This window comes from Phalangium opilio, unplaced genomic scaffold (genome assembly GCF_054372755.1).
Source record: "Phalangium opilio isolate 3A_F unplaced genomic scaffold, DU_Popi_V2 ptg000070l_1, whole genome shotgun sequence".
NCBI classification, from domain to species: domain Eukaryota; kingdom Metazoa; phylum Arthropoda; class Arachnida; order Opiliones; family Phalangiidae; genus Phalangium; species Phalangium opilio.
Genome location: NW_028324182.1, coordinates 15,406,362 through 15,416,576, shown reverse-complemented (window position 1 = coordinate 15,416,576; position 10,215 = coordinate 15,406,362). Strand labels below are relative to the sequence as shown.

At 38.6% G+C, this 10,215-nt stretch overlaps 1 long non-coding RNA gene across 2 annotated transcripts in view; it reads left to right on the top strand.

Moving 5' to 3' along the window:
- LOC149661977 (uncharacterized) overlaps positions 1-10,027 on the top strand; it is a 35,924-nt gene extending 25,897 nt beyond the window's left edge. The window contains exons 2-4 of one of the 2 annotated variants that reach the window (XR_016369028.1): positions 6,219-6,423; positions 6,578-9,751; positions 9,820-10,027. This is a non-coding gene — a long non-coding RNA (uncharacterized LOC149661977). Of the gene's footprint in view, positions 1-6,218; positions 6,424-6,577 lie in introns of both variants that reach the window. The other variant, XR_016369027.1, reaches the window with a different exon arrangement.
- The last annotated feature ends 188 nt before the right edge of the window (positions 10,028-10,215 follow it).

Sequence of the window (10,215 nt, the reverse complement as noted above, 5' to 3'; positions counted from 1 at the left end):
TCTGGCGCCTTTGGTGGTAGCGCGGCTTTTTGAACCAAATAGAATTAACGGAGGGGCAAATCATATTGCTCGCTTCATGCTATAACATTTTGTTCTCAACAGAGAGAGGATGCAACGTTATTCTTTCTTCTTCTTACTCTTTTACTTCTCTCACTGAATTCTGAAGGGAAAACCGCTCGTTTTATATCTAGGAAAACAAGTAATAAAACACTTGTCCATTTCAGTAAAAAAAGAGATGGAGAAAATAGGAGAGGAGAGAAAAATCCAAAAAAAAATAATAACCATCTTTTTCTTCCAATTTTTTTTTCTATCCGTCGGCCTTTTTCTAAAGAACAACTTGACCTATTTTATGTCTATTGAAATTGAAGTAGTGAATTTAATGGAAGGAGACGGATTCTACGGACTATTAAAGTTACCCTTCATCGCTATTAGATCTTATTTGATGTTCTAACAAGGAAAAAATGAAGAAATTCGATTTTTATCTTAAGGGTCATTTTTACAGACAATATCGAACGGGTTCATTTTCGAGTTGTTTTTATTTCAAATAACGGCTTTCACAATGCCATAAAATAATGGTCTGTTATAAAAATTGTTTGCACGTCGCCGCTTCTATTTTGTTTAGAACATATCTCATGGGGTTTATTTCTTGAAATAAAATTTAGTAAATAGTTTTCAAAAACATTTTACAAGGGAAAACATTTTTCGTTGACACAAAAATAGGGTTAAGTCATATATTGAGGTATTCGCGGTTTGGAATTTTCGAAATTTCGCTGGTGGCTAACAAAGAAAGAGTCTCACGAAGATAGAAAATTTCCATCAATTTTTGCGGGCGATAACTAATCTGTGGAAGGGGATCGAGGGGGGGGAACGAGTTCGGTCCATTATGCAGCGTTATAAATTAGTTTTTCCAAACTTTTTCATTCTACCAAGGCAAGGCAAGGCAAGCTTCCATCTTTCCCTTAAGAATTTTATAACGTAGGGAAAGGAGCCTATATATAAAAATCTCTAGATTGGTTCAGACCGTACGTTCCTTTTGGCGGCGGTTTTTTTTTTTTCTTTCTTAAGCCTCGTTTGGTGTAGGGTTAGAATTGAGGAAGAGAAAGTAGGCGGTTCGAAGGTTCGACCCCTTTGTTTCAGGCTGGAAATGAAAACTAAAGAGGTCCCATTCTTATCCCCCCTTCCCGCCATTTCTCCTTTCTAACCCCTCTCCCATTCCCCGTTTCTTCCAGATTTGCATATATATTAAATTACTGGCGCAGAGGGTTTTTTGGCGCTGTAGGCCAAATGCCTTTCAGGGTAGGGCCTAGGACTCGGAATACGTTTTTTTAACCAAGCAGTAGCGCGTCTTCTCTCTTTGAATGATTTTTTAGTCTCTGGCGGGTCCCTATCTAATACCGTAAAAGAGAATAGGCTCAGGGGCGAGATGGGATAAAGGTTTGGGGAAGATGGGGGAAGGGTTTAGGAGATGGGAAAGCCACGATGTGCGGTTTTGCCCCGGCTTTCCGAGATAAGCCTTTGCCCCCATTTCGTAAAAGTTTACCCCGGGAAAAGAAATCATTATTGCACGCGCAAACACGCTTCTCCCATTTTCCCATCCTCCTTCGAGAGCCTGATCTCCGTGTCCCGGACTCTAAAGGCTGCATGCGGATCTCGCTCCCGCCTTTTAAAACTCCCGTTTCAATTTCGACCCTCCTGCGGCACTATTTCCAGCATTTCTTTTACTGGAATATAAAGAAAATGTAAATATTTCACGCCCCTGAAACTTGTACGAATGTTTAGAGAGATGTTCGTTTCTAGTTTTCGATACAGCTGTATTTTTTTAAATTTTCATTTAGTTTCAAGTTTTCTGTCAGCCGGATTTCCGCTAATTTTATAATTTACTAACTTAAAAGTTTAGGTTATCGTATGTAAGATTATAAGTGAAAGTTTCCGAGATAGCAGAGTTTTAGCTGGCATACTTATGATGGTGCGTTAGTTTTTGGTAACAACGTCGGTAGACACTTCTTCCTAATCGTTCTAGACGACTACCTTGAAATTCTTCGTCTTTCTGTAGAACCGACTGTAATTTATTTGGAATTAGTTCAAACGAACCATAACTTTAGCATTTTGTACTGGAATAAGAAGAAATAAAAAACATGATAAGCTCTTATGTCTGCGCCTTGTCTAGGCTCTAGTTTTTCTACTTTTCCTATTTTTTATTATTTTCTTCAACGCTTCTCGCCTTTAGAGTTCAAGGCGCCTTTAAAATATTATATCATTAATCAAATTTTAAAATGCTCTATTTAAATAATCACTAAATATTCATTGGATATTTAATCTTAACGAAAATAAATCGTGATCTTTTAATTGCGTTACGAAGTTAACGGGGATTTCGTATAATCGGATTTGTTATTATATTTTCCATCGAGCGGTAAAACATTAAAATTTCAGCGACTTCCTGTAAAGTTAATCTTTAAGATGCTCGCTCGGTGAAAAGGTATAGCTTCTCCATTGGTTCAGTCTTCCGTGTCCTTTGGGACAGGTCCCGCGCGCCGTCTTACGGATTATCGACTGAGAAAGGAACGGGAAGATTTTGCTTTTCTCAAGATAACGTGACATTGCCTCGTTCATTTAAAATTCTCTTTAGGAAAAGCTCTCTAGCTTCAAACGACTGTAGTCGTACATAACCTTTCCTACCTTTTAGAATTAGGCCTAACCTCTGAAACCAATTTCCACGAAACCAAAAGTAAAATTAACTCTAATTTTAATAGCGTTTATGAGAGATTGAAAACGTCTCGCGCTAGGCCCTATATAAATAAATTCAAATAAATAATTTTATATTTCCTTTATAAACCACGTGAATCTTTCTTATATTATAGGCCTATAATTTAAAATATTACTTACTTTTGAAGTTCTTGATTTATTCATTGATGAAATTTTCAGTTTTGAAATGTGGTTTTTATTGTTCTATTAAAATTATAAGTAAACTTAAGAACTTCTGTAGTATTTTCCGTGTAATTTTGGCGTCAGGGAGCTCCACCCTTTTGCCTAATTAATTAATTAAATAATACCGCCCTCTACGTAGCCACCAACGCGTAGAAAATGAGCTAATTTATTAAATTTAAAACAAACCATTAACTTTGGCTTTTACGCGTACTAGCTATTTAGCGACGTCGTTAAACACAAAATTTCTCGTCCGTTACATTACCGACTCTCTCTCTAAAAATATCATTCATTTTTCTTAATATCAAATTTCTAAACTCGCTGGCTTTTAAGGGGGTCGATACGTTAAATGAACTCTGTAAACCAAAACATAAGCATAAGAATTTCACGATGAAGTGGCATATAGCCTGGTTAATTTAATACTGAAACTATGATAACGATTTGAATTTATTTGAATTGAAGATAAGACTTTATTCAAGCTATCTTTTAATCTGTAGGGTTTGCAATTGTATCCGGTCACCCATGGGGTATTTGATCCAATTGGAAGGGAAGGATATGTAAAAGCGGCGACAAAGGGAATAGCCGCGTACCAAACTCGATAAAAGTCGCCAACCGCGCAAAACACTCGATTCTAATCTCGAATCGTCACGTTTATCGAAAGTGACTCACCGCGTCGAAAATCGAATCGTTCTCTCGACGGATGGGACACCAAAAAGGGAAAGAGAACAAAAAAAATAGAAATATACAGTAGGGAACTAGATCTAGACTTGGTAGGATCCCCGACTAAGATACCGCGAGCTCTCCTTTGACATATATAATGTAATAGAGTCCCCCTAAACCGGAGAATAGCAAAGTTTTGTCGCTTTGGGCTGTTGGGTGCCCGCGAGAAGTTTGCTCAATCGGCAACATGTGCAAATTGGTTGGTCAATTCAGCCAAGAGTAAAGCGAGGTTGTTTTCACTGGGATATGGTCTGGCCTATTCCACATCTTTTTCAATCGTAGATGATGAATACGCATGATGAGCCTTGGATATGTTTTATTGAGTTTTTAAACATGAAAGGCTGCTTAGCAAGGTTGCAATATTTCTAGACTTTATGAAATTTAAGTGATCCATTCGACGTTAGATATAATCCAGGGACACTTTGGGGTATATAGTATATATCATCCATGGTAAGTTCTATGACGCTATAAGGGGGAGAGAGAGACTCCAATGATGTCTCTCCCCTCTTGAGCCTCCCGAATTTCACGATGGAATTACGACTTCCCCGTGAGTTATTCAAGCGCAAAGTTTACTGTAGGTATAATTTGCCCATTGAAAGAACGGAGCGGGACTCGGTGGTCCCCTTTAAGTATGACTCATGACGAATGAGGGGTCGGAGTTACGGAGTAATATGTCCAAACTCCCATCTACCTCCTTGGTCTCTTTTTGGGGCCCGCCGGGCAAGAGACCGTTGAGATGTGGAGGCCTAAATCCTATACGGACTGTCCAAATACAAGTTTTCCTATAAATCTTGGCTCCTCTCTCTCTCTCACCTCCCTAAAGATGGGTAAAGAGACCAAGTGAAAAACTTATACTCTGACAAACATTTCGTAGCTAGCAAAATATCATGGACAGTCGAGAAGTCGCTCGTATAGAAAAACCGTCTTTCAACTTTAGCTTGGTGAAGTTTTTGGAAGTAGGGGGGGGCTTTTATAACGGAATTCAGAAGAAGGTTCCTTCCCCGAAACTTCACACAGACCACCCTTTTCTTGATTTATATTTCCGACTCGCGTCAACGCCTATCGAGTTTATCGACTGACTATATAAGTTTGGAAAGCGCTCAAAATCCAATGGCAGGGTGGCGTTCTTCTAAGCCTAAAATCGCTTTAGTTGTTGAATAAAAAGATAAATACTCCACACCCTTTAAACATTTAGGCCAAAAACTCCAAAAATATTATTTGAAATATGATAGGTCTAGAAGTTTGTGTCATTTCGAGTCTAGGTTTCGAGTTTGGAAGCCAGCTAGCTTACTGGGCGTTTTGAAACTTTTCGATAATGGAATGCTTTTGCTGTTATTTGAAAATAGGCTTAGCTCGAAATACGCACGCGACGAAACAATGAATAGTTAAATTGAACGTTGCATTCCTGGAGAAATAAACCTAATTATTTTTGAACGCTTTTAATGAATGTTAATATTGATTCAAGCCCGCTTCGCCTTTAAAATCTAATTAGAGGAATAAATTTCGTTTCCCTCATTAAATTAAACGACGTAATAATGTAGAAAGAGAAGTACAAGAAGGAAGAAGCTAAAATAAAGATATTCCAGCCGCTCCCGCGAAGTTTTTTCTCTTTATTTCTATCCACTCGCAATTCACTTTCAATCAATGATATTATCCTATCTCCCCGAGGCACTAGCTCGTGTGATATTAGAATAAAATATTCATAGCCAAATACTCTCTTTTTTTTAACCCTTGGCCGCGTTTTTTTCCTCTAAGAGAACGAATAACGCTTATCTGTTTAAAATTCCTGTTTTTTCCTCCGAAGGTTCTTATTCAATAATTCAATGTGAACGAATATATTTTTTAAAGAAACAACTGGAAGGTTTTTTTAGGCCAAAAAGGAGACCCGAGTTTTTTATCCAATAGAAAACCTTTAAGGTTAAGGCTTAGGGTATGTTCTTAAATGCGGCATTTCTTTCGCTAGCTTGTACCTTTCCAGTGTAGTAAACTCTCCCACTGGGAAATAGGACGTATGAGAACGGAGAAGAACTCTACGAAGCAGAAAGAAGAGTTTTACGCACGTTCAATCCCACTTACTCCCTCTCTCCATCACCGTCGGATGAAAACTATTCCACGGAAAATGCAAATCAACTCGGGTTTCGCTCCAATGAAAAAATAGAGGAAGGATGGATGCCTGGGATTGAGCCAAGAAAAAAGCGGGAAAGAGCACGTGCTCTTCCGCCAACGTGAATCGACCATTTTGAAATCAACTCAAAGCTCGCTTGTTCTAGGATATCCGATAGTAAAAATTGAATTTCAACCCAAGGCCGCTATAAACGTGCTCGTGCTTTCAATTTAAATCATCTATCACGAGGTTAGGGGCTTCCCTTCTCTACGTTGTAATGTGAGAAGTTGTTATGGTGGGCAATGTTGTCTGGTTTTGGGATGACCCCTAGAGTCTCCCTCCGCATCTCTCTCTCTTGAGTTTAAAAAAGAGGGCCGGAAAACACTATGGGGAATAGACGCAGTCAGCCGCCGCTTCTATATTTTTTCTTTCTCACTCTTTTAAACGAATACTATAATAACACTATATTTAGGTTCATGTTCGAAACGGCTGGATAGCGAGAGCGAGAGGAGAGGAGAGTTGTCAGAGCAAAAGTGACGCCGGGGCCAATTTTGTTCATGAGAGATGGAATGGGAGAAGCAAAAAGCTTTCGGAAAACGGCCTGAGGAGAGAACCATCAGCGTGGTCAAGATAATGTACTGCAGAATTGAAAATAACTTGGATATACGACATAGAAAGTGAGTTTGAAAAGCTCGATCAACTATTGCCGGAAGTTAGGCTTATCTCGGGATTAGTGGAGAGATAAGCCAAGCTTCCAGAAGATTCAAACCATGTTTTAAGTCATAGCAACCACTCTGAAATTCATTCTTTATTGGTGGTTATGGTATATAGTCGTGCTTATTCGTCGGACACGCGTATCACATTGTACGAGTGAGTTACAGAGACAGAGAAAAATAGAGTGAGCTAGCGAGAATGATAGTATAGGCGAACAGGAAGGTCCCTAGCGGAAAAACACAATGGATTTTTGACTCGACGTCTAAACAATGATATTGATGAACTTGATTGCGGCATTTTCCGTAGTTTTTCTCTCTTTATATTTCGGAAAAAAAGGAGGACAGCGAACGAAACGCGAGACCCTATTACTCTTTGTTAACAAGCCGAGTGACTCGTTGGCGGTGTCTAGCATTTGGCGCCTTTTTGTCCTGATAAAGGCGGTAAAAATTATAAATCATTTTTCACGTTGAGAAAGCCAACCCTTGGTTGGGCTTTCATTAAGGAAATGTACCTTGAATTGAGGACTAATAAGGATCTATGGCTTATACCACTCGCGCCGAATCGTAATGCGTTTCCCTTGTAATCCTTAATCAGAAGTCTAAAGGGAAAGGTAGTCTACCGGATCCCTATCGGACGAATACATATTCTTAGTTCCTGACATATCGAGCGCCTCAATTCGGGATTTCCGTCATGGTCTACGACTTAACTTTGACGAAAAGGACAGTTTTTCTTTTTTCACCTTATCTGACAAGGAAGACCCGCACCACGTGACTCGAACCATTAATTCAAAGTATGTTTTATTGTAGTTGTTTACTCCACGTGCGACAAGGAGATGTTGTAACTGTGATAATTGTTTTATTCGGGATATCTCCAAATATTAATTAAAACCGCAATTTTTTTAATGTATATTTCTCTAGAAAAATGCATCAATACAAAATGTTGATTGATTGATTTCTTTAGAGTTTGTGCTTATAGAAAAGCCCCCATATAGGCTGAATTACTTCAATGTATTTCCTACCGGCGCCTGTAGAAATGTTTAACCCGCAATACATCTACGTTCAGGGAGAAGCGAATATTCAGGGGTTTTGATTAATTCGCCCGAATACGTAACAGTCTAAAAATAAGTTTTCCCCAAATTTAATATAATCTCCTTATTGGCATGTCTTAAAATAAATATTTTCTTAGAGTAGCGGAGTTAGGCCTAATACAAGAGGCGAGCTGCTTCATAATTAATTTAGTATCGTCGATGCTCGTATAACGGAATGAGGGGGGGGGGGGGAATGTGTAGGAGCGAGTGAGCGAGCGGGCTAACTTAGCTAACCGTATCAATCTCTTAAATGAAAAATTGTAGAATTGGATTTCAATTTTCCTCTTTGCCTAAAGTGTAAATCGATTTTTCTAAATTACCAGCGGCTGCAACGGGCCTGCAATTTGGGTTGCCGTTCTCGCTGCGCTATACGAGGTTGCCGAGATATTACCTTTTAAAGATATCTGGAAGCGGCCGGAGCGGCCTGCAAAACGCTATTCTGAATTGATTTTGCGTTTTACCATTTTTATTCTCGTACGGCTCTTTTTATTTTTTTGGGCTAGATTAACCTGACACTTTTTTGAAAGATAGAATCCGAAAAAGGAATTTACAACGGTATATCTTCCGTACGACGCTAAAATCGTAACTGTAATGGAGGTCCAAACTAGACTAAAATTAAGCGTCTTATTCTTAGTAGATCAAGGCATTTTCTATCCATTTTTATCTTTATATTATTGGGATATTATCAAAACCTTAAGGATAATAAGTTGATTATCCAACGGATCTTATCTATAACTATAAGAATGAATCCTCAAGAACACTGTAAGATTATTACGGAGGACTCGTTTCAAATTCTTCCTTAGCCATATAAAAATACTCCCGGTTTATAAATTTTGCAAACTGGGCGTTCCTGGTAAACTCTTTATTGAATAAAGACGCGTGATTAATGTATCTTTCTGTATAATGTGTTAGAAGAGAGGAAGTTGACGTCCGTCCCTTTTCCCTAAAGCTCTCTACCATATCCCTCTGCCATCCGAAAGTATATGGGCCGCATGCTCCTTGTGAATTAGTGATTTTGATATTCTTATAAAGGAAGGAGAAGACCTAGGCTTAGCTTCTTTAAGAGACTTCGGGGAACTGGACTTCCCACGTGTCACATCTAAGACGATTAAGTATCAGGTTGAATTAGACTCTACTATCAAAACATATTATCTAACGTTAGAGGAATTATGCTGTAAAGCTGAACTTGGAGGTTACGCATTCCAATCCAGATATTTATAGTCTTACGTAGATCGCGTCGGTTCTGATTAAAACCGGGGACTTGGCCAATTCTTCCGAGGATAGAATAAATATTTAATAAACGAGAAGGGGAAAAGAAAACAAAAATTTCAGAAATGGGGAGGGTTTTGAGGACATTTTAACGTCGCTTCTGGTCTTGGCAGAACTGACGAGAGCGGAGCAGTCGAGGAACGATGTATAGAACTAAGACGAGAAAGCTTTTTGATTTTATAAATGCACTGGTAAGACTGGTTATACTACGTAATATTTTCAATAAGAGGGAGAAGTCTTCCTTTTTTAATGGAATTAATGCTGTATTCTTAAAGTCCTCGGTGAGAGAGGAGCATGGAAGAGAATGATTTTAAAACTATATTATAAAATATTCCCTGGTTCCAAATTTCATAATATTTTAGTAGCAAGGGGGGAGTGTCTGTTTTTTTAAATTTTAAATGTCTTTGCTATCCTTCCTAAGTTATTTTCCAGGCTTTCTCTTCATTCTCTTAACTATTGCAGTGAAGGACGCTTTTTGAATGATAAAACCTTTTTCAACCTCGATCTTTTTGTTTCGAAAGCTCCCCGCTTTTATCTTATTAACATTTTTACTTACTTATATTGAAAAATTTCGCCTCCTGGGCTAAAACGGGATGGTTCGATATTTTTCCATTAACTAATGAAGCGAGCGGAATATATTATAAATACTTACCCATTAAGCCTATATCTTCTTTGGTTTCTATGTAATTACTTCCCGGCTTACCATCCACGATACGTTAAAACCTAATTGCGGTGACGATATCTTCACTTTGTAAAAATTTTTAACGCTAGAGGGTGGTCCTTAACCCTAATGAAACGTGGTGAGTGTACGAAGAATTGTTTTGTTTTCATTTTCATCATTATCGCTTTGGGGTTTGTTCCATTATTATACCGTGGAGTAATTACTCCTCAAAATATTCTCATCTTGTCACGAAATGTACTCCAAAGAGTGATACGTGAGTAAAAACTTGCTCGTTAATTGTAGCTCCACGGGCTCGTAAAATTAATTGCTTCTAGCTTCCAGGGATGAAGTAATAGAGCATTCCATGAATTACTTTCAGAGAAATCAGCACACCCGCCGCCCTCTCAAGTTATTTGAATTCCAGCGTGCGACAAGAGACAACGTCACACGGAGGCCGAGTTCACTGCACGCGGCGTTAGGCTTTAGCCAGCACGCGCTTCCTCTAGCGGTGAATTGCTTCTTTCCGCCAGGGAAATATGCAAGAAGGTGAGCTCCCCGCCCTTGTTGTGATACCTTCTCTTCTAGAATTAATGGAAAGGTTTATAGGTTGGGTAAATAAGTCGGTTTTCCTATTTGTTGTTATATTTAGCAGCGTGAAACAAACTTTATTTCTTCAAGAATGAAACTTAAGTTAAATCAGTTGCATCTATAGAGAAATTATGCTCCCTACACACTTAT